General features: G+C 34.3%; 1 protein-coding gene across 2 annotated transcripts in view; it reads left to right on the forward strand.

Moving 5' to 3' along the window:
- The first annotated feature begins 607 nt into the window (after positions 1-607).
- Positions 608-26,279, forward strand: part of LOC126970981 (neuropilin and tolloid-like protein 1) — a 287,957-nt gene continuing 262,285 nt past the window's right edge. For both annotated transcript variants that reach the window (XR_007730751.1, XM_050817145.1), the window contains exon 1: positions 608-794. The gene's annotated coding sequence lies outside the window, so the exon portion shown is untranslated. The remainder of the gene's footprint in view (positions 795-26,279) is intronic.

A 26,279-nucleotide genomic window follows, 5' to 3' on the forward strand; every position in this document is an offset into this window, starting at 1 on the left:
CTATAACTGATTGCCATGTTAATCGGGGTCTTCCGAAAAACGAATATGGAAATTATAATATAATAATATTAAGCCAAAAAAAAAAGTTGAATCAAGTAATAATGTCGCAAACCCGATATGTGCCAGTCAAATAATTCGAAATTATATAGTATTCGAGAGGAATATTATTTAAATATAATTCAATGAATAATTTTAATTGTAATGCAATTTAAAAAAAAACACCACTGTGTATCTTGCGTCTATTCTTCTCAAAAGTTATTCTTAAGTCTGATTTTCAGTAAAACTATTTGAGTTTGACTTCAGAGGCAGGAAACGATAAGATCCTGAAATTCTCATAAGGCATTCCAAAAGCCAAACACGCATGAAGTTAGACAAAAGGGCCTCTTAAATGCCCTTCAAAACACGCATTATTAAAGAACTCCTAGTCCTATTGTCTTCAAACCCTCAGACACTATTCAAATCTACGCGCTTTGTAGACCCGACAAAACACCATTTTATATTCTCAACAATCTACACACAGGTGTGAAAGAGATGCAAGATATCTCCATCTTCATGCGTATTTTCAGAATTCAGATTTCAGCCTCAGACTTCAGTTGACTTTGAGCTTTCGTCGAGAGCGAACGCGTCGCGGTCGTAATAAATATACGATAAGTGAAACTTTGTGATGAAAGTGCAGTGTTAAGTGTGTGTGGATTTTGTGTTCGTGCCAATTGCGTGGATTGAATTTACTGAACTATAGTCATCGGGAAATAATTTAACACAGCGGCATCAAATTAGTTTGGAAAATTCCGAACGTAAGTATTTAAGCTTTAGATATTAATAGGCGGTGGAAATCACGTTCGGATTAAAACTATTTTCAATATTGCGCCTCCATGGAACTTTAAATTTTCTTATTTATAAAAATATAATCTGAAATGCTTAATTACAAATTTTTCGAAGCGATTTATAACTATTACAATTTTATAGATTTTATTACAATAATTATTGACCAACCCGCTTACGTCTCTTAAAAAAGCTCTACAAAAATTTTTCTGTATACCATATTCTGTACCCTATGTGTCTTCTAAATAAAAAGATTTATTTAAAACTTATATAAGCTTGAATGAGAAAGTAAATAGTTGCCTCTACGTCTAATGAAATGGAAAAGTGAAAACGGGAATGCCGAATTTACGAGTATTTTTCTCAAATAACTATTTATATCAAAGATACATATTAAACGCATGTGTGCTAAAAAGATACTCTATAAATTAAAAACCTATTTCTGTGATTAACGCGAGTATTACGCATTTAAATGAAAGACTTTTTAAGAAAATAAAACTGTTTAATTATAACTTTTACGTAATTATTAGATTTTTGTGTAAAAGTTACATTTTTATTATTGTTTTAGTTAATCCGACGTTTCAAGACCTTTCCAGATGTCGTTTGCAGGTGGACTGCAGATGATATGACTCAAGATAGTGTTATAGTTGTCATAATTAAGTTTAGCGCTATTTATTGCTTTGGAGGTGGTATTTGCTGTAGACAGCATATGTTTTTCGGCAAAATTAACTGACAGTGTCCTCTTTTCTATTTTTGTATGTGTAGATTTGGGTTTTTATTTAGAGATTATTTTTAAAACCTTAGTCTTTCCATAAAACTGAAGCAAAGAAACAGATTCCTATTGCAAATCACATTTATTACTTTAACAATGTGTTCGTTTAATAAATAAATATAAAACGATTTAAAATAAAAAAGCTTATTCGAAGTGATCTCCGTTGGCTACAATACAGTCCTTTAAAAGTTGAGGCCCGTTATCAATAGAAGCTCGCACTCTTTCCATTGGAAAATTGTTCACTGCCAATCGTACGGATTGTTTTAAGGACTCCAAATCATCATGGCGTCAAGCTGTAGTCTCTAAAACTGACCATAAATCATAATCCAGTGAATTAAGATCGGGACTAGACGATGGCCAGTCTTCAGCTCTGATGAAGTCCGAAACGTTCGTTTCCAACCAAGACTGCGTAGACTGAGCTTTATGACCCGGCGCCGAGTCTTGCTGGAAGGATCATTCTTGGTTATTGAACATGGTGCTGTTAAGGGACTTCACTACCTTCTTAAGAATGGTATCATGATACACTTGTGCCGATTTTTTTATACCTTTTTCACAAAAGTATTGCTCAGTCATTCCTTCATAGCTAATACCGCACCAAATCATCACTGAAGTCGGATAGTGCCCATATCGTGCTCTGTCGACTAATTGGGAAGCTTCCTTAGAGCTTTGAGTATAAATGAGGTATAAAAAATTCTCATTCGTGAACAATTTTTTTTTTAAGTTTTTTCGATTTACCACCCTATTCTTTTTTTAAATATCAGATAAGAAATTAGCAGTACGTCTTATAGCCTGCAAGTCCTAAATCATTTTTAAAATACGCGACATGGTTCTAGGTGCTACCTTCATCTCCCGTGATTAAATCTTTTGCTTTCGGACAGTATTTCTTCGCATTCTTTTCCTCACTGCTTTGATTACGTTTTACGTAGGAACACTACGTGGACGTCAAGATCTTTTTTCTGTCACAAACAGTGGAGGTCTCATTGTACCTATTGATAGCCCGGTACACAAACATTCATCTAATACCAAACGGATGGAGAGTTTTAAAAATTGCATTTGGCTCCGTACCTACTTTGTATAATACAATCATAGCGATTCGATTCACTTTATCACCCTCTTCCATTTTACTATCGCAATATATTGCACAATGTATTGGCGCCAAAATGAGAAAACTCAATGAACAATAATATAAAAATGACAGATTGAAATTAAAATATAATATTTTCTTTTATATTAAATTTAATTTCAGACTAAGTATATTATAAGACATCTCCGACAAATACAATCTTGAGACATTTCATCTGCATTCCCCTGAAAAGGACACCTGGAAAGGTCTTGAAACAGACGGGTTAACTGTGTTTGAACGAAAATTTAAAATGTACGTACAAAACTCTAAGAGTTTACAAATTAGGTTTTTTAAATATTTTGTAAGCAAAAGAGGCAAAGAAAGTTACAATAAGGATTATAATCAGTTGTTTAAAATGTGCAATGTATTACTGATATATAAGAAATTTAGGAATTTAATAGGGTTAGAGTAGTATTGTAGTGATGAACATAAATTAAATGTAAAAAGTCTTTATGAAACAAAAAGTGTAAGAGACAGTAAATTATATCAGCCAAAGTTTAAAAATTATTATAGAGAACGTCTAACAAAGTGTATAATAATTACCAAAGGTTTTTAATAATGTACAATTACTCAGACAAACACGAAGAAAGAGCAAGTGTTGTGTAAAAAACAAACTTAAAAAGTCTTACTTTTAGAAAATGAGTGATGAGGTTAACGTCAGTAATATATTGTAAGTTATTAATATAATCTGTATATCTTTATATATATAAATTACGTGACACGTTGTTTGTCCGCCATGGACTCCTAAACTAAGGAACGGATTTAAATGGGGATTACTACATGGAGTGCAGTTTAGTCCAACTTGAGAGATAGGATAGTTTTATTTCGATTTGGGACCCATAATTTTTTTTTATTTCAAATATTTGTTTTGTATGGACATATTTTCTGTGTGAGAATTTATTGACGCACGGTTTGACAGGTCTGCTGAGAAACAATTTCATTATAACAACAAGGAGCATATGTTACGAAATAATTCTCGATGTTAGGAAAAATTGTTGACAAATACATAAAAACAGTATTTTATTTATTACTAGCTGACCCGGCAGACGTTGTTCTGTATATAATAAATAAAATAATGTTTTTATTTGAATTTGTCAATAATATATTATAACATCAAAAATTACTTCGTAAAATATGCACCTTGCTGTCGTAATGAAATTGTTTCAGAGCAGAACGTTCAAACCGTGCGTCTATAAATTCTCTTATAGAAATTATGTATGGACACATCAAAGGAAAAACAAAATTGCTGTTTTTATTTAATTTAGCAGCATTTTCCTATTTATTCACCTTTTAAAAAACCTTCTCTGGACTTCCACAAATAATTCAAGACCAAAATTAGCCAAATCGGTCCAGCCGTTCTCGAGTTTTAGCGAGACTAACGAACAGCAATTCATTTATATATATATAGATGTACAGAACAACGTCTGTCAGATCAGCTAGTAGGTATATACTCGTATTTATTTCATTTGTTGAGTGTTCATCGTACAAAGTATTGTTTTAAATCTCGCGTTATCTCGCCAACAAACGTTAAAGTTTGGCGAGTACAATATGTTTAGTTTGAACGTTGTATGCTGTTTTATAAATAAAATAAAAAAAAACTAAACTAATAATAAAATAAAAACTTTTACGCAAAAATCTAATGTTTAATCACAGTTAAAATTATACTAGTTTTAATCTTTTAAAAGTGTTTTATTTTAATAAAACAACTTTATTTAAGCAAGCGCAAGTAAAAGCTAGTACTATACCATATAAATACGATTTACAAATAAATCAAATCAAATCAAATCATCTTTATTTGCAAGATGAGGTAATAATAAGATGTTGTTGGCTTATAATTAACAGGTGCTCTTATCCTAACCCATAAGGCATGCAAACTTATAGTGCATTACAAAAGTCAGTTCACGTTTTAATTTCTGTAACAATTATAATATACTGTACTATACTAAAAAAAGATATACATTCCAAGCAAACTTAAATTAAAATCAATCATAGAATAGTTATTATTTCATAGGCTTATTCATTTCAATTTATAATATAATGTCATTAGCTACACAATGACATTGAGTTCAGTCGAAGTTAATTTTTATTATTTACTATTTTATCGTCAAGAAAAAAAAAAAGATTCTGTACCATGTATGTACAAGATATAAACTTTAGTACTTTATAACTTTCGATGACATTTGATTTGCCACATTATAAATTAATAAATAAAAAATGCTTTGAAAAAATTTTTGGGTATAATAATATTTTTAAGCTTATGAAAGATTCTCACCGAATATACACAAAAATATCACAAAAGATCGGACGAGCCGTTTCGGAGGAGTATGACAACTAACATGAGAATTTCATATATCTTAAAAAATCCACGAAAGAAAAGATTTGTCCCTAATACAATACATTGACTAAACAAGAATGAAAATCATTTCTGAATAGAAGGGATAACAAGCAATTGAGTGGAAAAATTGAAATTGGTATAACTACCCAACAGGTATCCCATTATGTGATTTTCTAAGGATATTTTTATCATTATGAATTTACAGCCCATTAGACCTCAACTAACCATTGTAGAAAAGAAAAATCTTGTTATAAAACACCGACTAAAATAAAGTTGCACAAAATGTACAACGAGGCGACTAAAAATATAAAAATTCCTGAATGTGTTTCCGGACAAAATAAATCCAAGAAATTGTGAACAGAATCTCTTGTGTTGCACGAAAATATAGGCAGTGGTAATCCTCGTGATATCCTACAATATTTCATAAAAGACCGCTGTATACATTCAGCCAATGAACGCAGCATTCAAATTCCACCTTCGCACGACACGCCACAAATTAGGATATCATCCCCACCATCTGGATGTGTGGCGGCCCTCCACAGTGCGGTTTTCATGGAGCTTTCTTCAACATACTACAAGGTTGTGGAATGAGCTTCCTTGTGCGGTGTTTCCGGAACAATACGACATGGGTACCTTCAAAATAAGCGCGTATACCTTCCTTAAAGGCCGGAAACGCTTATGTGATTCCTCTGGTGTTGCAAGAGAATGTGCGTGGCGGTGATGACTTAACACAAGATGACCCGTACGCTCGTTTGTGCTCATTTTCGATAAAAAAAATTCAAAGTCAAAGTCAAGTCAGAGTCAAATAAACTTTATTCAATTAGGAAGCTTAGCGCTTAAGATTTAAGTTAAGCACTTTTGAATCGTCAGAGTAAATTTTTCTTTTACAATATTATACAGTCAAAATACTATATAATTAGTGGTTCAAATACAGTGCTGTGTTTAGTTAGATCTTAATATTATTATATTAATTACTAGCTGATCCGACAGACTTTGTTCTGTAGATAATAAAAAAAAATGCTGTTTTATAGGAATTTTTCATGGACAAAAGATGGACAGTTGAAACGACATTTCGGGAAGGACCATCTGGTAATCCGCCAACCTTCTGGAAAAAGAGGCCGCCCAAGAAACAGATGGGTAGATGAAATAATAAAAATGGCAAGAAAAGAATGGAGAGGTAAAGCACAGAAGAGTAAGTTAACATGGAGTTAGCTGGAGAAGGCCTATACCCAGAGGGGGGTTTCAAACACGTGACTTTTACATAATACGCGTAGTCTTAAGATAATATTAATATTATGTATTTGAAGATCTTTGTAATCAATAAAGGCTTATTATTATTATTATTAAACCGCTATTTGGCGTTTAAGAGAACAAATTTGATGAAAAAGGCAATTTGTTGAGAGGAAATTATTGGATTTTGCACCACGGTACCTACTCCACTCCACTCCTTGCACAGGGCCACCACGAATATTTGTAACAAAAATAAGTACATTTAAGAAATATTCTTGAACTATCTGACCCAATTTACCAAAATCCATAAACTTTTAGTGTATATATCATATATATATATATCATAAGTAATATTAGAAGTAGCTCAATATCAAATATTAAAATTGTATTTTCTACGACAATTGTATAAGATGGGTCAAAAAAAGTGAGTAGCGTAGGTTTCGCATCATGGCAATGAACGAGCGTTTACGACCTAGTTATTCAACGTCGCATACAATATTTTTTCTGAGACTTGGTAATTTTAAATGAAACAAAATCAAATAAAGAACATCCACCAGTTTTCGGTTGCCGCTTAAATGGGCGGGAAATGTTTTGTATACATACTTATTTCTGGTGTGCAGTTTTATTTTTACTTGGCAAATGTGCGCCCATACAGCCAACGCGGGTAATATGTAAATAACGGAATATACCTTCTAGCTTGGCAAATTATATTTAAAAAATCTTAAGTTTACATTAATTAAGTCTAATGTCAATATGTTCTTTATACTATATTTCTATAAACTTACAACACCTAACCTAGTTTAAATTGTCTGTGGCACCAAAAATACTGGGCTTTGTCACCAAAAAGATTTTTCTTGGTGCCTCAACGTACGATAAACAATTGTTGAATCAACTTATTTAAGCGATCGTGGCTGTTTGTTTAAATGACAGATAAAACTTGAAGAGTAGAAAAAAGAATTAAAAATATAGTATTCTGCCTTAGATTAAAAATTACTCTCCGATGCGCTACAACTAACGGGTGATTTTTTAAGAGGTATAGGATTTGATTTTCAAAAAAAACACAAAAAATTTAAAAAATTTGATCAAATCTTTATTGGAATCGATAGAACGATCAATATAATTTAATATTTGAAGATGATTTCATGCAAATGTTGGCCGCGGCTCCGGTTTAGATGGCCCATTCGCAAGGCCCAATTTCGGCACACTCTCTCCAACATATCAGCTGGTATATCACGAATAAATACTTCAATATTGGCTCCCAGTGCGTCAATCGTTGCTGGTTTATCCCTGTAGACATGAGCCTTAACATGGCCTCACAAGAAATAGTCCAAAGGCGTTAGATCTAGGTAATCTATCTAAATCGCCAATCATCACAAGGTAGCGCTCGCCATTCACAGTAACGTTTCGGCCATTGTCGTCTTGGAAAAAGTACGGCCCGATGATGCCACCGGCCCATTATCCACACCAAACAGTACATTTTTTGGGATGCAGTGGTAGCTCTTGCAATGCTTCTGGCTGGTCTTCACTCCAGATGCGGCAATTATGCTTATTGACATATCCATTCAACCAGAAATGAGCTTCGTCACTGAACACAATTTTTCGATAAAAAAGTGGATCTTCCTCCAACTTTGCCAATGCCCATTCACCAAATGTTAGATGTTGTGGGAGGTCGTGTGGCTTCAATTCTTGCACCAGCTGTATCTTGTAAGGTTTTACACGCAAATCCTTTCGCAAAATTTTCCACGTAGTGGAGTAACAGAGGCCCAATTGCTGCGAACGGCGGCGAATCGACATTTCACGGTCATCACTAACACTGGTGGATACAGCCGCAATATTTTCTTCGGTCCTCACTCTACGTATGCGTGTTCGTGGTTTAATGTCCAATAATGTAAACTGGGTTCGAAATTTTGTCACAAGCCTCCGAATAGCTGCCTCAGTAGGCCGACCAAACTGCCCATAAATTGGAAGAAGTGCGCGATGCACTCTCTTAACCGAGCATGCATTTTGATAGTAAAATTCAATAATTTGCAAGCGTTGTTCGTTCGTAAGTCGATTAATGGTTAAATTATAGACCAAACTGAACAAGTTTGACACTGACAAAAGACACGATTCACGCGTGATCTGTCAAAAACAATGTTGCCAAAAAAATACCAGCAAAAAAATCACCCGTTATATAACGGGTAGGTAACCGCAGGCGTAGTCGCATAGTGCGACAACTTTTACTCGAGCCAGTCTCTAATAATGTGTGACGTTGACGTGCCACATGTTCTGTTAAGCTATGCTTATAATTCAAACTAAAATGCCAGGTTGCGTGGTAAAACTTTGAAAAAATATAACTAAAACAAATAAGAAAGACACTGGGATTACATATCATCAGTAAGTATTTTGTATTTTATTAATTTCACTGTACAATAACACTAAGCGTATGTTACAAAATTTGAAAGATGCCATTGAGTGTCAAGATGCTACGCACACAAGTATCTAATAGTTGCCGTAATAAAAAAGCTATTGTTCTGTGGTAGTGCGGTATCTAGTTGTAGCACAGCGGAGACCAATCCTAAATCTAAGTGTTCCGCCTATATGCCATTGTAATTTTTAATTATTACGACATTTAAAGGTTTAAAAGGCATAAAAGGGCATAAATGGCATAAAAGGCATTTAGAATTATTTTTGATGTCATTTCTTATAACTACTAGATACTACTACCGCTTCGGAAACAAATGGCGCTCTGAGAGAAAAGAAGCGGCACAAGAAACTCTGTAAGTATTCTTTTTTTGCGCTCTTTTCAATAAAAATATACAATATTGTACAGTCATTTCTATTGCTATAATATAATCACAATCTAGTCCCAGGCTGTCTGATCATTTAGATATTCAGCAGTGGAGTAATAGGATTTACGACAGCCTATTACGACGAGCCATTTTTCTTATAAAACATTTAAATTTATTTATAGATAATGCCTGAACAGTGGCTGCGACTTTATTATAGAAGTGTATACATTTACCCTTAAAGCTATTATGCATCTTATAAAGCCTACTAGAATTAGTTACAAGCAATCCCTTATTTCTAGTGTTATAATATTGAAAATCACTATTAAGAGCAAAAAGGTGATGATTTTTGTGAACATATATTAAATTTTCATAAATGTACTGACAATGAACAGTCATAATATTTATTTCTTTCAATTTTTCTTTGAGAGACTGTCTAGAACCAAGCTGATATATAGCACGAAAAGCTCTCTTTTGCAGAGCAAACACAATATCAATGTCAGCAGCATGACCCCATAGTAATATACCGTACGTCATGATGCTGTGAAAATAACTGAAGTACACTAATCTAGCGGTCGCAAAATTCGTGTACTCTCTAATCTTTCTAACTGCATATGCCACAGAGCTGAGTCTATCTGCTAGATGGGCAATATGTGGACCCCACTGAAGCTTTTTATCTAACGTGATACCCAAGAAGACCGTAGTGTCCACAAGTTCCAATCTCTGGTCATTTATAACTTACTGGTCATGTTTAACTTACTTCTAAATGATTGCTAATAGCAAAATCTTATTTGACTAGCGTCTAATTACACAAATGCTAGTATCAAGTTGACGTATTATACAAATTAGTACTTAATTAAGTATCAGTTGAGATCTCTCAAGAGTGGAGCAATATTAAGTCCTTTAATTTCAAATTCAAAGCATCAGGGGAGGTCGAAGTTATAAAAATTCCATAGGCTTCTTAATTTAAATAACCACTGTCAAATGATATTTTATGAGAGGTATTTTAAATTAAAGATATGAAGTGAAAATAAATTTAAATTGTAGAGTTTAATCTCTATGACAAATTAAAGTAAAATTAATTGTAAATAATAATAATAATAATTCTTTTATTTCAGGCCAATTACGTCCCATAGTTAACATTAATTATTTATTATAAGTAAAAGTAAACTTAAAAACTAGAAAACCATCACTGTATAAGGGTGTGGTGTCCAAAATATAAAAATATAAAAATTCATAATATTAATTACATGTCCAATTTATTTTTTGTTATTCTCCATGTGAACAGATATCCATCGTTTATATACAGGGCTCCTGATATCGTCAGATATAGCCGTGAGGATTTTATTTTTTGAGCTGTAAAGATATATTAGATTTCAGATGAGACAGTATTTAAAATAACATAATAAAATCTGCGTCAAAAATTATGAATAAGGCCGTGGTCAAGTTTCTGCACTGTATAAAATTTATATAAAGAAATTGAAATAAAAAAAAAAACGTTACTTCATCATCTCCAGCATGTATGTGTTTATACGAAATCCTACTCAAACTTTGGATGAAATTGATATCGTGGAAACAAAAGAGAAAAAGGCGAGTGCTAACATTCGACAGAAGTAAAAAACTTTGCTCAATCAAATGAAAATACAATAAAATCAGATAAGACCAGACCAGACCAGATCAAATCAAACTAAAATATATCAATTCAAAACAAAACGAAACAAAACAAACCAATTCAAAACATAACAAAAAAAATCAATGAGCTGTCATCAGGATGGCAAAGCCAAACTGGCTTCGTAATATAAAAAGTCATAAATATAGCACGGCAATACTTCAAGCCGGCAGACATTCTAGCGCACTTCATGGAGGTGGGTTGGGGCATTTCAGGGGGTATAAAATTACAATTATAGAAGAAAGACTTCATTAAAGGGAACTAAATAACAAAATATTTTCCACGTTTCCCTCATCTAGTCATCCGGGAGTGTAAAAGTGGCGTCAGATTATTCAATCTCACCAAGGGACGCTAATGACAAATATAAGTCAGTTTCTTACCAACTTGTCATGTCTTCGTTAACGAGTTGGGGAGATTATTTGACGTCATTTTAATCTGTCACCGTTTGATATTGCTGCGGAATTATCCCTACTAATATTATAAATGTGAATGTTAGTTTGTTAGTTACGCTTTTACGCCGGAGCTACTGAAAAGATTTTGATGATATTTGGTACAGTGAAAGAGCTTGGGAAAGGACATATGCTACATTTTAAGCTGGAAGAATCTTTTGTTCCCGGAGGATTTGTGAAAAACTCACACGTCGATGAGCTATAAAACTATACTAATAGTAGGTTTAGTTTGCCAAAGCAATCTTCCTCGAAATAAGATTCATATAATATGTTGGGAACGGGTGCGAAAACGGGAACCGGAACTGGAATAGGACATAAGATAATCTTCATTTCCAAACTTGCTTATTATTTTTAAAAACCCTTTATCTACGCGGACGAAGTCGTGGGCATCAGTGAGTATTAAATAAGTTTTCTCAAATATCAGTTACCTTCATTGTAGTTTTACTTGGCAACTCTTTTCTACTTGGTTTTTAAGCCTAGATCAAAATTATTTTGTTGGTACTAGAGAACTTAAAGAGGTTTAGTATACAAAGCCGACAAGAGCAATAGTGCTTTCTATCACGTACTTCAAAGCTGTGGAATGAGCTTTCTTGTGCGGTATTTCCAGGACGATAAAACATGGGTATCTTTAAAAAAAGCGCCTACACCTTCCTTAAAGGCCGGCAAGGCTCCCGTGATTCCTCTGATATTGCATGAGAATGTAGGTGGCAGTGATCAGTAAACACCAGTTGACTTTATGCTCGTTCGTCCTTCTTTTCCATAAAAAGAAATATATAATATATTATGTGAGTGGAAACGTATGAAAATTTATCTCTAACCTCTTCTTCATTAGCGTTTAAGTTGAACTGTTTCATGCAATGCAACAGAAATATTGACACTTCACTGCGAACCAAACAACTTAGATATAAGTTATAAATAGATCTTAAGCTTATTACAGAAATAGAAAGATACGGAATGGGCGGTCTTATTGCTTGAGAGGCAACCCAAAAATAATCTATACTTATAAATGGAGAGCCGGTTTTATTCTTCGTTTACCTATACTGCGAAAAACTACTAAACCGATCGGAATAATACTTAAACTATAGCATTGCTTCTGTGATTCTTCTGGTGTTGGAAGTGAATGTGCATGAATGAACCACCGCCCGGTGGTGATCACTTAACACCAGGTGACCCGTACGCTCGCTTGTCCTCCTTTTCAGTCCAAAACAGAATATTTCCATTCCATTCATTTTGCAAAATTTCGTGACTATCATTAAATTTTCTGAGGAAGAAATTGCCGAGAACAAAACACCTATTTTCTAGTTTTAATCTCACAATTTGGTATGTTTTAAAATGATAACCCTCACTTCTAGGATTCATACACAAATAAAATTTTAAAACAAAATTATTTTATGAACGATGCGGGCCTCGAACCCGAACAAACTAAATTGTTATGTATATTACAGCCATTGTAAATACTATATTTGATTATAAAAACTGACCGATGAGTTTCTTATATTATGTTCTTCTCAGGAACTCTATTCTTTCCGACCATATAGTAGATTCAGTAATTTAAAAGAAATATTTGTAGCGACGATTCATAAGCGCTTAGTTTGAACCTAATTGAATAAAATTTATTACACTTTGAACGAAAACATATTTAAGAAAAAATCGCTTATCTTGGAGAGGCAAGATATAAGAAACATAATAGCTTTAAGGGTAAATGTATACACTTTTATAATAAAGTCCCAGCTACTGTTCAAGCAGTACCTTTAAATAAATTAAATTTTTTATTACCTAAGTGATCGGACAGCCTGGCACTAGATTATGATTATTTTATAGCAATAATATTTAATATAGTATATTTTATTCAAAAGAGCGCAAAAAAGGATGCTAGGAGAGTTTCTTGCGCCACTTCATCTCTAGAAGGGTTAGAAGTTTTTGATTTTTGATGTCAAAAATAATTCTAAAGAGGATGCCTCGTGTAGAGGCGAAACACGTGTCGAATTGTTTTATTAACAAATATTGGCGGAATTAACACTAAAGAAAACTTAAATCATTTGTATAATTCTAAAGAAATCAATGTTGAGAAAATAGATGCCTTTTATGCCATTTATGTCTTTTTTACACAAAAAATTTATAAGCGAGATCTAAGCTCAATTAAAAACTAACGGTAGCATTAACAGAACTACCTTCAGCACTTCAGTTCTCACCCAGACACTTGATTGCACAACTTGCAGGTAGATTGTAGTTTTTAAAGCGATAACTTTGCTTATTTAACTTAAACTTTCTTTTCTTTTGATCAGTTTTAAATGAGTGTTTGAAGAAGTGAACTTTTGTTTTCTCGCAGGTTGAATGTTTTTAAACAAATTTGAGAATTTAATGGGTTAACTTACCAAAACATTAATTAATAGCTTTTTAGTATTTAACTTAAAGGTTACAGTTAAAAAAAATGTTTTATTTTTGAAGAAGCTACAACCTGAGAGTTGAACAAGGACAGGATTTATCAACCATACGTCACTCAAACGGTTGGCACAGTGGAAATATCGTTCGCACGGAACGCTAGTTCGAGTTACGCATCGGTCATAAATTTTATTTTCAAATTTAATTTGTATAATTAAAGAACACATAAAATGATGTATTACATTCTTAATTTATAATAAATAACTTGACTCTATATCGCCATTGAACTAAATATATTCCAAATTATAAAACGTTTTGTGAAAGTTTTTAAAACTTTTTGTGATTTCAAGTCTTTTTAAATCTTACTATTATTATTATATTTATTGAGGAAATAAGCACTTAAATCTGTAAATCTATAGTGCCCCCTATGTGTGCTTGGACGTGCGCTAGCGATGACTACGGTCATTGTGATGAGGCAGTTGGGCAACGTTTAGAGAATTTTTCCCTTGCATATTCAGTGTGTGATATATATATTATGTATAAATATATATATATATATATATATATATAAAGAGGGCAGTGAAGAGGGCTATTCTCGGAGTTTCCCTGCGAGATTGAATCAGAAATGAGAAGATCCGTAGGAGAACCAAAGTTTCTGACAAAGCCCAAATGATTGCGAAACTGAAGTGGCAGTGGGCAGGGCACATAGCTTGGCGGACAGATGACTACTGGGGTAGTAAAGTCCTCGAATTGGGACCACGTACAAGAAGACGTGGTGTTGGCCCACCACAAGATGGGCCGACGATCTGGTCAAGATCGCCGGATTACGTTGGATTAGGTCAGCACAGGATCTATCGTCGTGGAGATCTTTGGGGCAGGCCATATAGTCCGGAACCTATTTGTGGAATGCCTATGTCACATGTAAACAATGTCAACTAGAAGCACCTAAACACTGGAAAAACTCAACAGGTTTAAACCATTCAATAGAGTGCTATTGAATAACGGAATTTAACTATAGATGCGCGAATTATGATAATATCATTAAACAGCAAAATATGCATACTTACCATGATGCCAACTGAGCACTGTCACCTAAACAAGCACCTAAGTCACTGTGGTCTGAATCAAAAACGATAAAACTTGCAGATTTTGCCTTGAGGCTGATGAAACGCCTATTCATCTCCTCTGATTGCGGCCCACTAATGCATAAGCGTAACACCATCCTTGGTGACTACACCCTGCTCCCAGATCCTGTTTGAAATACACGCGTGAAGAAGATACTGCGGTTCGTAAAGGCGGGGCTTGACAGCGAGCTATAAGTATGATTGGCAAACACAATAGTTCAATTTTGGACGCGGTGTTACTAGGACTCATTAGGACTAGATAAATAGCAACCCTCTTCAAATAATAATAATTCAAGCTCACGAATCAGTTCCGAAGTGAAGTTTAAAACTCAGAGATGCCGAGGTTCATAGAAATCCGTGGAAAGCCTTAACCGTATCTCGATCACCCACATGTCAGCTGTTGCAATCATAAATACACAAATAAACCATTTTATATCGTCTTTGAGTAAAAGCGTTTCATGAAAACAATATTTAGCCTCATTTCCCTTCTGTGCATTTCAAAGGCCTACTCAATGAGTCATGCTTATTTAACATTGGTAACTTATTAACTGGGTCACTGCTCGCAAACTATTCCTGAACTCAAGTGCCTGTTAAATTGTAAATTATTGACTTCTAAATTGCAAACAGCCTTAAACTGAAAGACTTGAGACCTGTTTTCAAAGATAATATTTGCTTTTAATTTTAGATCATTAATACGTTCAGTTAGACTGTTTTTGAGCAATGCACACACACTAACACAAAGTGACATACGAGTGTAAGACGTAGCTTATCACGCACACTAATAAACCTGGCATTTTTCATCTGTTGTCAAGCAACAAGAGGCTCTATGTAGACGTATAAAATATCAAAGTTTTTATTATTATCTTGGCATGTCTTGAAGAAAAAAGCTTTCTTTGAAATGGTTTTCAGCTTGATTGGAAGTTAAAGCCAACAGGCTTATTATTTTATAAATGTATGTCTGCCTTTGACTCTGTTCGCACATCTTCCAAAAATCTTAAGTTTTCTATGTAACTCAAATTTCCTTTTTGGCAATTTAGCTTGTCTGGCATTATTTGTCTGGACACAAAGTGGGAATGGATTCGTGGATCGTGTGTTTTATTTAATTCATTTCAACTCTTAATGTTTTCTAACTTGACTTTGTCTCATCTTTTATTGCATTTTGGTACACCTTATATTTCCCAGAGAATAGTTAGACTTTACTGAGGGTTTACTTTTTATGGAAAAGAAGGACAAACGAGCGTACGGCTCACCTGCTGTTAAGTGATCACACTCTCTTGCAAGACCAGAAGAAATGACAAAAGCGATTCCGGCTTTTAAATAAGTATACGCGCTTCTTTTGAAGGTACCGTCCCGGAAACACCGCACAAGGAAGCTCATTCCACAGCTTTGTAGTGGAAGAAAGCTCCTTGAAAACCACACTGTGGAGGACCGCCACACATCCAGATGGTGGGGATAATATCCTAACTTGTGGCGTATCGTGCGAAGGTGGAATTCGGCGGCAGGAATCAGGTTGAACAGCTCTTCGGAACACTCCCCGTGATAAATGCGGTAGAAGACACACAATGAAGCGACGTCTCTACGCAACGCCAAGAGGTCCAACCGTTCACTTCCATTAGAGTAGAGTAGACTTTTCAAGTCATGACTCACATACAAGTCATGTAAATAAATTTCAAAATCATGATACCCGACCGGAACACGCAAGTTCTGGTCGTTGTCGAAAGTTGCTCTTGGTAACTTCAACCAGCCGTCCATGCCGCCGTTGCACATGAGGAATGACACCCTGGCCCATACGGCAAAAGAGAAAGCCGATCTCCTGTGCACTCTTTTTTCCTCCAACTCGACTCTTGATGACAATGGAAATACACCGCCGACCATCCCACGGTGTCAGAGCTCCATGCCTGAAGTACAGTTCCGACAGAAAACTGTTAGGCGAGCTCTGTTTTCGTTGGACGTCAGGAAGTCGAGTGGGCCGGATGGCATTTCTCCAATCGTGCTTAGAACGTGTGCCCCTGAGTTGACGCCGGTGCTAACGCGTTTATTCCGGTACTTTTATTCAAAAGGCGTAGTCCCTGATTCATGGAAGTCAGCCCTTGTCTATCCAATCCCAAAAAAAAAAGACAGTTCGGATCCGGAAACTACAGGCCTATATTGCTATTACCTCCCTACTCTCCAAAATCATGGAGAGCATAATTAACCACCAGCTCTTGGTATACCTTGAGGGTCACCAGTTGATCAACGACCGGCAGTACGGCTTTCGCCATGGTCGGTCGACTGGCGATCTTCTGGTATACCTAACACATAGATGGGCGGCGGCTATTGAAAGCAAGGGGGAAGGCCTGGCAGTTAGCCTGGATATAGCGAAGGCCTTTGATCGTGTATGGCACAAGGCGCTCCTCGCAAAACTTCCATCATTTGGGCTTCCCGAAAGCTTATGCAAGTGGACCTCCAGCTCTTACTGGGCGCAGCATACAGGTCGTTGTCAACGGTTATTGCTCGAATCCCAAGCCCGTGAACGCTGGAGTGCCCCAAGGCTGTGTGCTATCTCCTACGCTGTTTCTTCTGCATATCAATGATATGTTGGACACCACCAACATGCATTGCTATGCAGACGACAGCACTGGTGATGCCATATACACGGGCCATGCAGGTCTCTCTCGGGAAAACGTCGACCAGTGCCGGGAGAAACTTGTGTCTTCTATCGAGTCCTCTCTCGAGAAGGTCGCGAAATGAAGTAAGTTAAACCTCATCCACTTTAACTCCCAGAAGACTCAAGTTTGCGCGTTTACCACTACTAAAACTTACTTAGAGAAGTCGCTTCATTGTGTGTCTTCTATCGCATTTATCACGGGGAGTGTTCCGAAGAGCTGTTCAACCTGATTCCTGCCGCCGAATTTCACCTTCGCACGACACGCCACAAGTTACGATATCATCCCCACCATCTGGATGTGTCCGCCACACATCCAGTCCTCCACAGTGCGATTTTCAAGGAGCTTTCTTCCTCGTACTACGAAACGGTGGAATGAGCTTCCTTGTGTGGAGTTTCCGGGACGATACGACATGGGTACCTTCAAGAAAAGCGCGTACACCTTCCTTAAAGGCCGGCAACGCTCTTGTGATTCCTCTGGTGTTGTGGGCGGCGAGTCACTTAGCACCAGGTGACCCGTACGCTTGTTTATCCTCCTATTCCATAAAAAAAAAGAACATGCGACACGTCAACGTCACACATTGATCGAGACTGGCTCGAGGACGCCTACTTGGTAGTATTATTATTTATTAGTTGCCGCACTTTGCAACTACGCCTGCGGTATACTTGTAGCGAAGTGGAAACCAATCCTTAATCTAATTGTTAGATGCTGCATTCATTGAAAGAAGACAAAAAATCTATTGCTATTATTTTGTAGGTTTAGGGTTAATATTTACGCGTTTTTTTTCTATAAAATCGTTAAAAGCTTTATCTGTAAAAGCATTCTTATCAACTTGATTTACAAGCCCACTCACGTTTGCGTTAATCTAATTAAAATTTAGAAGTAACCCAATTTTGTTCTTACAATTCGAAAACCCTTTTCAAGTGACGTAATTCAGTTAAATCTTTCAGATCTAATTTTGTTGCGATGCGTAATGGAATTATATTTAAATATTTTTCCGAGGAACTCTCGAGCTTCTTAGTCTTATTGAAGTTAGGAATTCTGCTAAGTGTAAATCTTTGTATTTTTAATAAATTACTTGAAAATGTTCAGATGTTACAAAAAATATTGAGGTTTTTGGTTCTGCAGAAGATTGATGACACAATGTCTCTCATGGCTTATGAAGCCTATTTGTAGTTTTTTTTTTATTTATTTGAGTTTACTCCTTAAGAATCGATTGTCATATAAGGCACCCGGTATGAGAAAAATATGGAGAGTAAAATCTGCTTATCAAATGCCATAGTAACGTTTTTGGTGCGCATCATTTCTCTTGTATTTTGAAGCTTTATTATATTATTGAAATTGATTTATTATTATACTTTCATAAAGTTATGTGAAAATTCTATAAATTATGGAAGAAAGTGGTGTAAATAATAGTGCCGGAAAATCTGATATGATACCCACGTGGGGTACTAGGTAAGTTACAATTCATACATTAATATGACATGTATTGTATATATAAACATGTGTGCTTTGTATTTATTAAATATTTAATTATTAATATAGTTCATGAAAAATTATATGAGCTATGCACATATTTAAATGTTTAATTTAATATGGAGACTATATTATATAGCGCATTTGACGCCATATAGACAATTTTTAACCTAACCTATTATTTAATTTTTTAATTAATACGCTTTTATTAGCTTCTGCTGTATGTCTGTTTGTAACCGACTCCATTGGACTTGATTTTGTTTAGTACCTGTTCAAAGACAATCGTTCTTGAGGAGTAAACACACACTTTTTAATTTTTTTAATGAACAAAATTATTTTTATATATACATTAATAAAGACATACTCGCAAAACCTCAAAGGTTTATGTGCGAGCAGTAAGTTTGCATCAGAATAATTATTTTTATTACTTAAGGCTCAATAAAGTAAGGCAAGGTAATATTAAAATATACTTCTATCCTGGTTATTAGCTTCTATAAATAGTATTTTTTTATCTTTACTTTGAAGTTTTTTCTTAGATTCTAGATATATATCTGTAAGATTATCAGGTAGTGTATTTAATATCCTAGGTAGTTTCAGTGCTCTTTGACACACTCCCCATAGTATCGGAAAACCGGGTTTCGAGATTATAAGCGAATGGCTTTTCTGCGGTCATCTAGACGTCTAAGCCAAATTGGCTTCGATGTAACAGCGGATCATTAATATGGCGAAACAATAGTTCATTTATGGCCACGTATTAGCTTCTGACCAGGTATACAAGCACATAATATAGAGAACGTTCTATATCTGATCTGATGCAAACAAGTATTAGAAAGAAAGAAAGAAAAAGCCACTCAGCTTGTGTTTCAATACAGTGTATTGCAACGCTGATCTTCTGTGACTCCCGGGTGACACATGAACCTCAAGAGCGACACCTCGCCTGAACTAAATAATTACTATACTAACTTAACTTAAAAACAATTAACTACTTAATTAAACTTAAATACAAGAACAAACATAAAAATAGTTATTATAATAAATAATACCTAATAATGACAAATAATAAAATAAAACAAAACAAAAAGGTACTAGTCTCTTTGAACGCAACTAATGCTGGAATAATGACTTCGATATTCATTTACGGCCATTCCCAATATACTATCTACAGATAGAGATAAATAACTACCTTCTACTGTCAGTAATTAGCTGTCAATAATCTGAAGCTGATTGAGTGAATTGCAATTTCCATGCAAACTTTATATCGCTGGTAAGCTATACGTCGTCCCAATGACAGACAACGTGCACGGATGAGTTACATTACATGAGTCAGAGAAGTCAAGGATAGTTACGATTTTTATCTCAAGTAAGAGATAGACTGTATATTTGGAAAGGCCGTTAATAGATATGTTTAAATTTTTTATTTTACGGAATTAACAGATAAGGAGGCTTTGATAGGTGGCGGTATATTGTTCCAGCACTTAATTGCGTTATATTTAAAACAACCTTATTTGCTCAAACCATTTGACTGCGTTCATCGCGATACCCCCAACCGCAGTTATCTTGGGAAGGTCTATTTGATATGACTCTACTGCCGATTTCCACTATCATATCCATGCTGCAAACCTTAATTTTTTTATGACAATAAGGGAACGAGACGAGCAGGACGTTCTGCTGATGGTAATTGATACACGCTGCCCATTACAATGCAGTGCCGCTCAAGATTCTTAAAAGACCCAAAATTCTTAGCAGCACTACAACTGCGCTCGTCAACTTGTGACATAAGATGTTAAGTCTCATTTGCTCAGTTACTTCACTAGCTACGGCGCCCTTCAGACCGAGACACAATAATGCTTACACATTACAGATTCACGGTAAATACACGGATAGCTTATAACAAAAAATTTTGTTATTTGTCTTAGTGAATAAGATAGGTATGTTTAATTAAAAAAAATTAACTGTTACGTTGTCTAAGCGAGCAGAGTGTATATTCACACAGTAGATTACATTTGTACAACTAATTAGAGTGAATTAGTGTGATTTATTAGTCCTATTACGTAGTCCACTGTTCTCTTGTAGGTTTGCTAAGTATAATATATTTAACATTAAAATACAGTTTTCTTTTGTTGTAGACTCAACTTTTTCTATGTGTTACGTATGTAAGGGGTTTGTTATTATTAAATAACAAACACGTTGGAAGGGGCCAACATCAGGAAAACAAAATGTAGGAAGACCAATAAAACGGTGTGCTGATGACATAGCACAATCAGCAGGAAAATAATGGATGCAGAAAGCACTTGACAGAAAGTTGTGGATGAAGTTGGAGGAGGCCTTTACCCAATCTGGGATCCATATCTAAAAATGTAACTAAATAATAATTATACTAAAATAAACCTAAATTAAGCAAATAACACTGACATAAAAAAACTAACAATATTTCAAATGTACACTTTTTGTTTAGAGATATGGAATAAATAGGGGTTTGCTATTTAAACGCACGTAATAAAATTGAAATATCTGTATTTTACAGTTTCCACAAATAATCATAATTTGGGCAGCATTACCCCTTAAAATTCACAATAAGTAATGCATGTTTTTTTTTATGAAAATAAGAGACAATGCGAGCAGGACGTTCAGTTGATGGTAATTGATGCTTGATATTGCAATGCCACTCAGGATTCTTGAAGAACCCCAAAAATTCAGAGCGGCACTACAATTGCGCTCGTCACTTTGAGACAAAAGATGTTAAGTCTCATTTGCCCAGTTATTTCACTAGCTACGGCGCCCTTCAGACCGAAACATAGTAATGTTTACACATTACTGCTTCACGGCAGAAATAGGCGCCGTTGTGGTACCCATAATCTAGCCGGCATCGTCATAACAATAAACAAAGATAAGCAAGTAAAATTACTGGGCAAATGAGACTTAACATCTTATGTCTCAAAGTGACAACCATTTTCCATCAGCTGAACGTCCTGCTCGTCTCGTTCCTTATTTTCATAAAAAAAAAACAATATATACAGAAAAAAACAATAAAAAAAATTATTAAAAGAAAAGCAACTTATACAGTCTTCAACAAAATATAAGACTTGTGGATTCAAACAGGCTTAAAATAGTGTGTTACATCGCATGTATGAAGTGTCCCAGATTATCAAATTCTTTATTATGGCAACAATTCATTCCTAATGTACGAAAACTGCCAATACCGTGCTGTTATAAGGAAAGATATTGCTTGTAAGAGATAATGCTATAATTTTATAGCATGATAAACTATTTTCATATTTTAGTGGGGTTATTAATGCTTGAAACTGGCCATCTTTAATATCTTTAATCTTTCGTGAATCATTCTGTACACACTTTGATATTACAATGTGTAAAAATAAGCTTAATTCGTTGAAATTTGTTTATTATAAATTAAATACTATTGCATTTGCAAAGCAAAGTAACGGTAACCTTAATTTATTTGAGTCAATTAAAAGATACACATATTTAAATAATGTTATAAACTTAACAACAAAAGTAGTATTTACGACAATAGATTTGTCCAGATACAACTAACAGCGATTATGAATTGATAATACTTCAAGTGGAAATTATGAATGCTAAATGTTACAACTAGGAAAAATAATGATTTAAATTAACATTAACCGACAATACGTAAGCAACTCCTACAATTTTGTGTTGTATTACTGTCCAGTGATAACAATGAGATAATCTAGCTAAGAAAAGTAAAATTTGAAATGATGTATCTTGTATAAACGAACTTTAAGAGAATAATATTATATTGTAATATTTCACATACTGTTAAGTAATTGTTTGAATTAACCTCAAGACAACAGTTAGTAAAACCAATATTAAAACCGAGCTTAGAGAATATAACTAGGAATCTGTTCTTAGGTTATGAAGATGAATTGTGGATAGCCCCAAGAAACTTACCGAACATGATTCACAAAGTTTCCTATCGCAAGCCAAACAGGCACTAAACTCTTGGCAATTAGGTCGTAATCCATTTAATTGACTCGTCAGTAACCGCAATCGACAAGGGATTTAAGTCAGCAATTCTGTGGCTTAACAATAGAGTGAGTCGGGCACCGAATTGCGCGTTATAATCTTATATCTAAATCTTTCAAATTCGAGTCAGAGTCGTCCAAGAAGCTTCCTGTAGAATGACGTTCTAGTAATGTTTCTTACGTATAAAATTCTCGTGTCCCGGTTTGTAACCAAACTCCGCCGAAACGGCTACACCAATTTGTTTGAAAATTTGTGTGTATGTCGGGTAGGTCTAAGAATCGGTCAACATCTATTTTTCATACCCCTACATGGTAAAGGTGACCCACCCCAAAATATATATTTTTTTGACAATTTATTTATTTTATATTAAGATATAGCATAAAAAATACATACAACTTCAAATTTTCACTCGTCCACGATCAACACCTTTTTTTGTATTGCGATTTTTATATCATTCTGTTCCATCCACAGATCCGAAAAAGGGTTGAAAGATGGTTATCGAATACAATTACAATTGTAGTACGATATATTTGGAATAGGTAGGTCTGAGAATCGGTTGTCATCAATTTTGTAAACACAATTTTTTTTTATTGAAATTCCTTTTTTTACATTATATGGCAATACGTTTGCTGGGTCAGTATATATTATATAAAGATATATTCACAGTCTGATAGCGGAACGGCAAAAGTGTGCTTAAAAACGAGCACACTTTTCTCCTATATGTCGTCGTGTGTCAACTATGTCCGAATCTGAAATATGAACTGAATAAATTGATGGTTATTGGCCAATAGTATTTTAAACAGCTGCAATAAATGTATAAATATAGCAGTCAAAGCTTATTTTAATGTAATTTGTAGCATGTTCCACGATGACGTGATTTAACTATATGTATAGAACCGCTATACGCTATATGGCTATGTACACCGTAGTGCTTATAAATTTATTTATTTTAATGATTTTCCTCACGACTGGAGTTTAAATACCTAAAAATTTAATTTGTGGACCATGCGGAAATTTAGTGCACTATTAAAATTTGAGGGGAATAACTTTAAAAAATAACAAAAGTTTTTCGTTTTAAACAACGAAATGTCAAGTCATTTTCCTAATGTTCAATTATTGGGATTGAGCATTGACTGCATTGCGTTCACTGCTTAAAATATACAAGCCGAAGGAATTAGCATCACACCTGGCTCGACTTAAATGATCGCATTGCGAGGGCAGTAGCGATAGTAGCGTTGGGTTAATCGTTAATATTAACTTAGCTTAACTTAAAACGTTAATTATTATAACAGAAGTTAAAAGTAGCTGTGGCGTTATATTTCACCTTATTTTGTTAATTTAACATTAGCACAACATTTTATTTATGTTAGCTACTACAAACTACAACCTACAACATGTTTTCTGTTTTCAAATCCATACGTTCCTTTATTCGACGCGTTGTTAGTGACAATTATTTTTGTGATGTATTAAGATCCTCTGGTGTTATAAGAATGTGTCTCGTTGTATACCGTCATTATCATTTAGTGTTTTATGCTTCTGAAGTACAAAATTGTTGAAATCACAAACACGAAAATGCCTGCAACATATAAACACGTTTCACGTGAAAGTTTATTAATATAAGTGCTTGAATGAGCCTTTGTCAAACACCTCAGTGTAGTTTTGAGTGTTTTGCATAAATTATGTAAGGCTTTGAGCAAAGTGATGGTGCATTATTTACATATAATATGTAAGCTGTTTTAGTTTGGTTTATAACACAATGGCCATCAAAGGTACTATGCTATGCTTTCGAGTAATTAGCTTGCAAGCGAGTAGTAAATTGTATTGTGTTAATAGTACTTTTTTGACTTACTTTTTGTTGCATCATTTAAAATAATATTAAATTGTAACTGAAATGATTGGTAAAAAGATGAAAATGTAAATCGTGACTTAAAAAGAGTGGCAATGAGTTTTTTGCTACTTCTTCTTCTTAGCTCATCCCTTTAAGAAGTAGCAGAATATTCAATAAGATTTTTTTTTGACATTCGTAAGTTTCATTTCCGTGACCTACATGCAAAAAGTTATTTTGGTTTGATTTGATAAAATCTCGCAAGGTGTAAATATCTCGCAGTTTTCCTTATCCAGTATTTTTATGATATTTATAAGCTAAAAAAAAAATATGGATTTTGATTTTGCGTTACATTATAATTTTCTGCCTTCATCATATTTTAATGCAATCATTTTGTAAAACCAGTGGAATCCGCTATATTTCGCAGCACTCATGCCTCCAATTTATAATGACAGCTTAAAGGATTTCCTGATAGACTCAGCTCTGTAGCATACATAGTTAAAAAGTTAAGATAGACTAACATGGATACGACTTTCCTGGTTCACTTAATTTATTTTTATAGTATTATCTCAATACTATGGAGCAATGCAGCCGATATTAACAGCATCTTAATGCTGCAAACGAGGCATTTCATTCTATTTTGAACTAAGGCGTTGGAGAATCATTACTGGTAAACTTAAAGAAAAACAAGCGAATATTCTAGCAACTATCATCATTATGTTAACACCTGGAACAAACAGGTTAAGAAGCGTTATTAAGTATTTAGTTGGGTGATATATATTCCTATACAATAGAATTCCAGAAAATGCAAAGTTCAAAATAATTTGAAAAATCTCTTATAAAGTATTATAGATCACTTCCGCATAATTTATTTTCTTAATGGAAGACAAGAGAAATAAATTCATTAAATTGTAATGCAGTTATATTAAAAACTAGCTGACCCGGCAAACGTGTGTTTTGCCATATAAATTATTTTTAGAGAGTAGACCGTTTCTTGGATATTGCAACATTACTTTATTTTCCTAAAATAAACGTAGCCTAAGTTACTCCACAATACATCAGCTACCTGCCAATAAAGTCCCGTCAAAATCGGTCCAGCCATTTCAGACAGACAGACAAAAATTGTAAAAAATGTTATTTTGGTATATTCCCTATGTACCGAATATATATTCATATACATGTAATAAAAAACCAATTTTAATTACATGTTTAGATATTCTTTTGTGTCGCTTCTTGTAGGGTATATAAATTTTTTAGAAGATTTTGACGTTATAATATGATAGATTTGTTATTTAAATCAAATTAAAACACATATAAAATATTTAATATTATTTAAATATATATATATTTATTCAGACGATATGTTGTCTTTCAAATTCAAATATTTTTATTCAAAATAGGATGTGACATCACTTATTGAAAGTCAAAACCTACCACCCATTCCAAAATGAATGCCTCAGACCTGAGAAGAACGGGCGCAACAAACTAAGCGGGCTTTTTTTCTTCATCGAGAAAATATGTTTACAAAGTAAAATTGTACAATTAAACTTATTATTTAATAGCCTGAGGGCGGACACTCCATTCCCAATCTGTGGTATCATTAAGGAAGTCATTTATGTAATAGTAACCTTTACCACACAAATGTTTTTTAACAATT

This window comes from Leptidea sinapis, chromosome 22 (genome assembly GCF_905404315.1).
Source record: "Leptidea sinapis chromosome 22, ilLepSina1.1, whole genome shotgun sequence".
NCBI lineage: Eukaryota > Metazoa > Arthropoda > Insecta > Lepidoptera > Pieridae > Leptidea > Leptidea sinapis.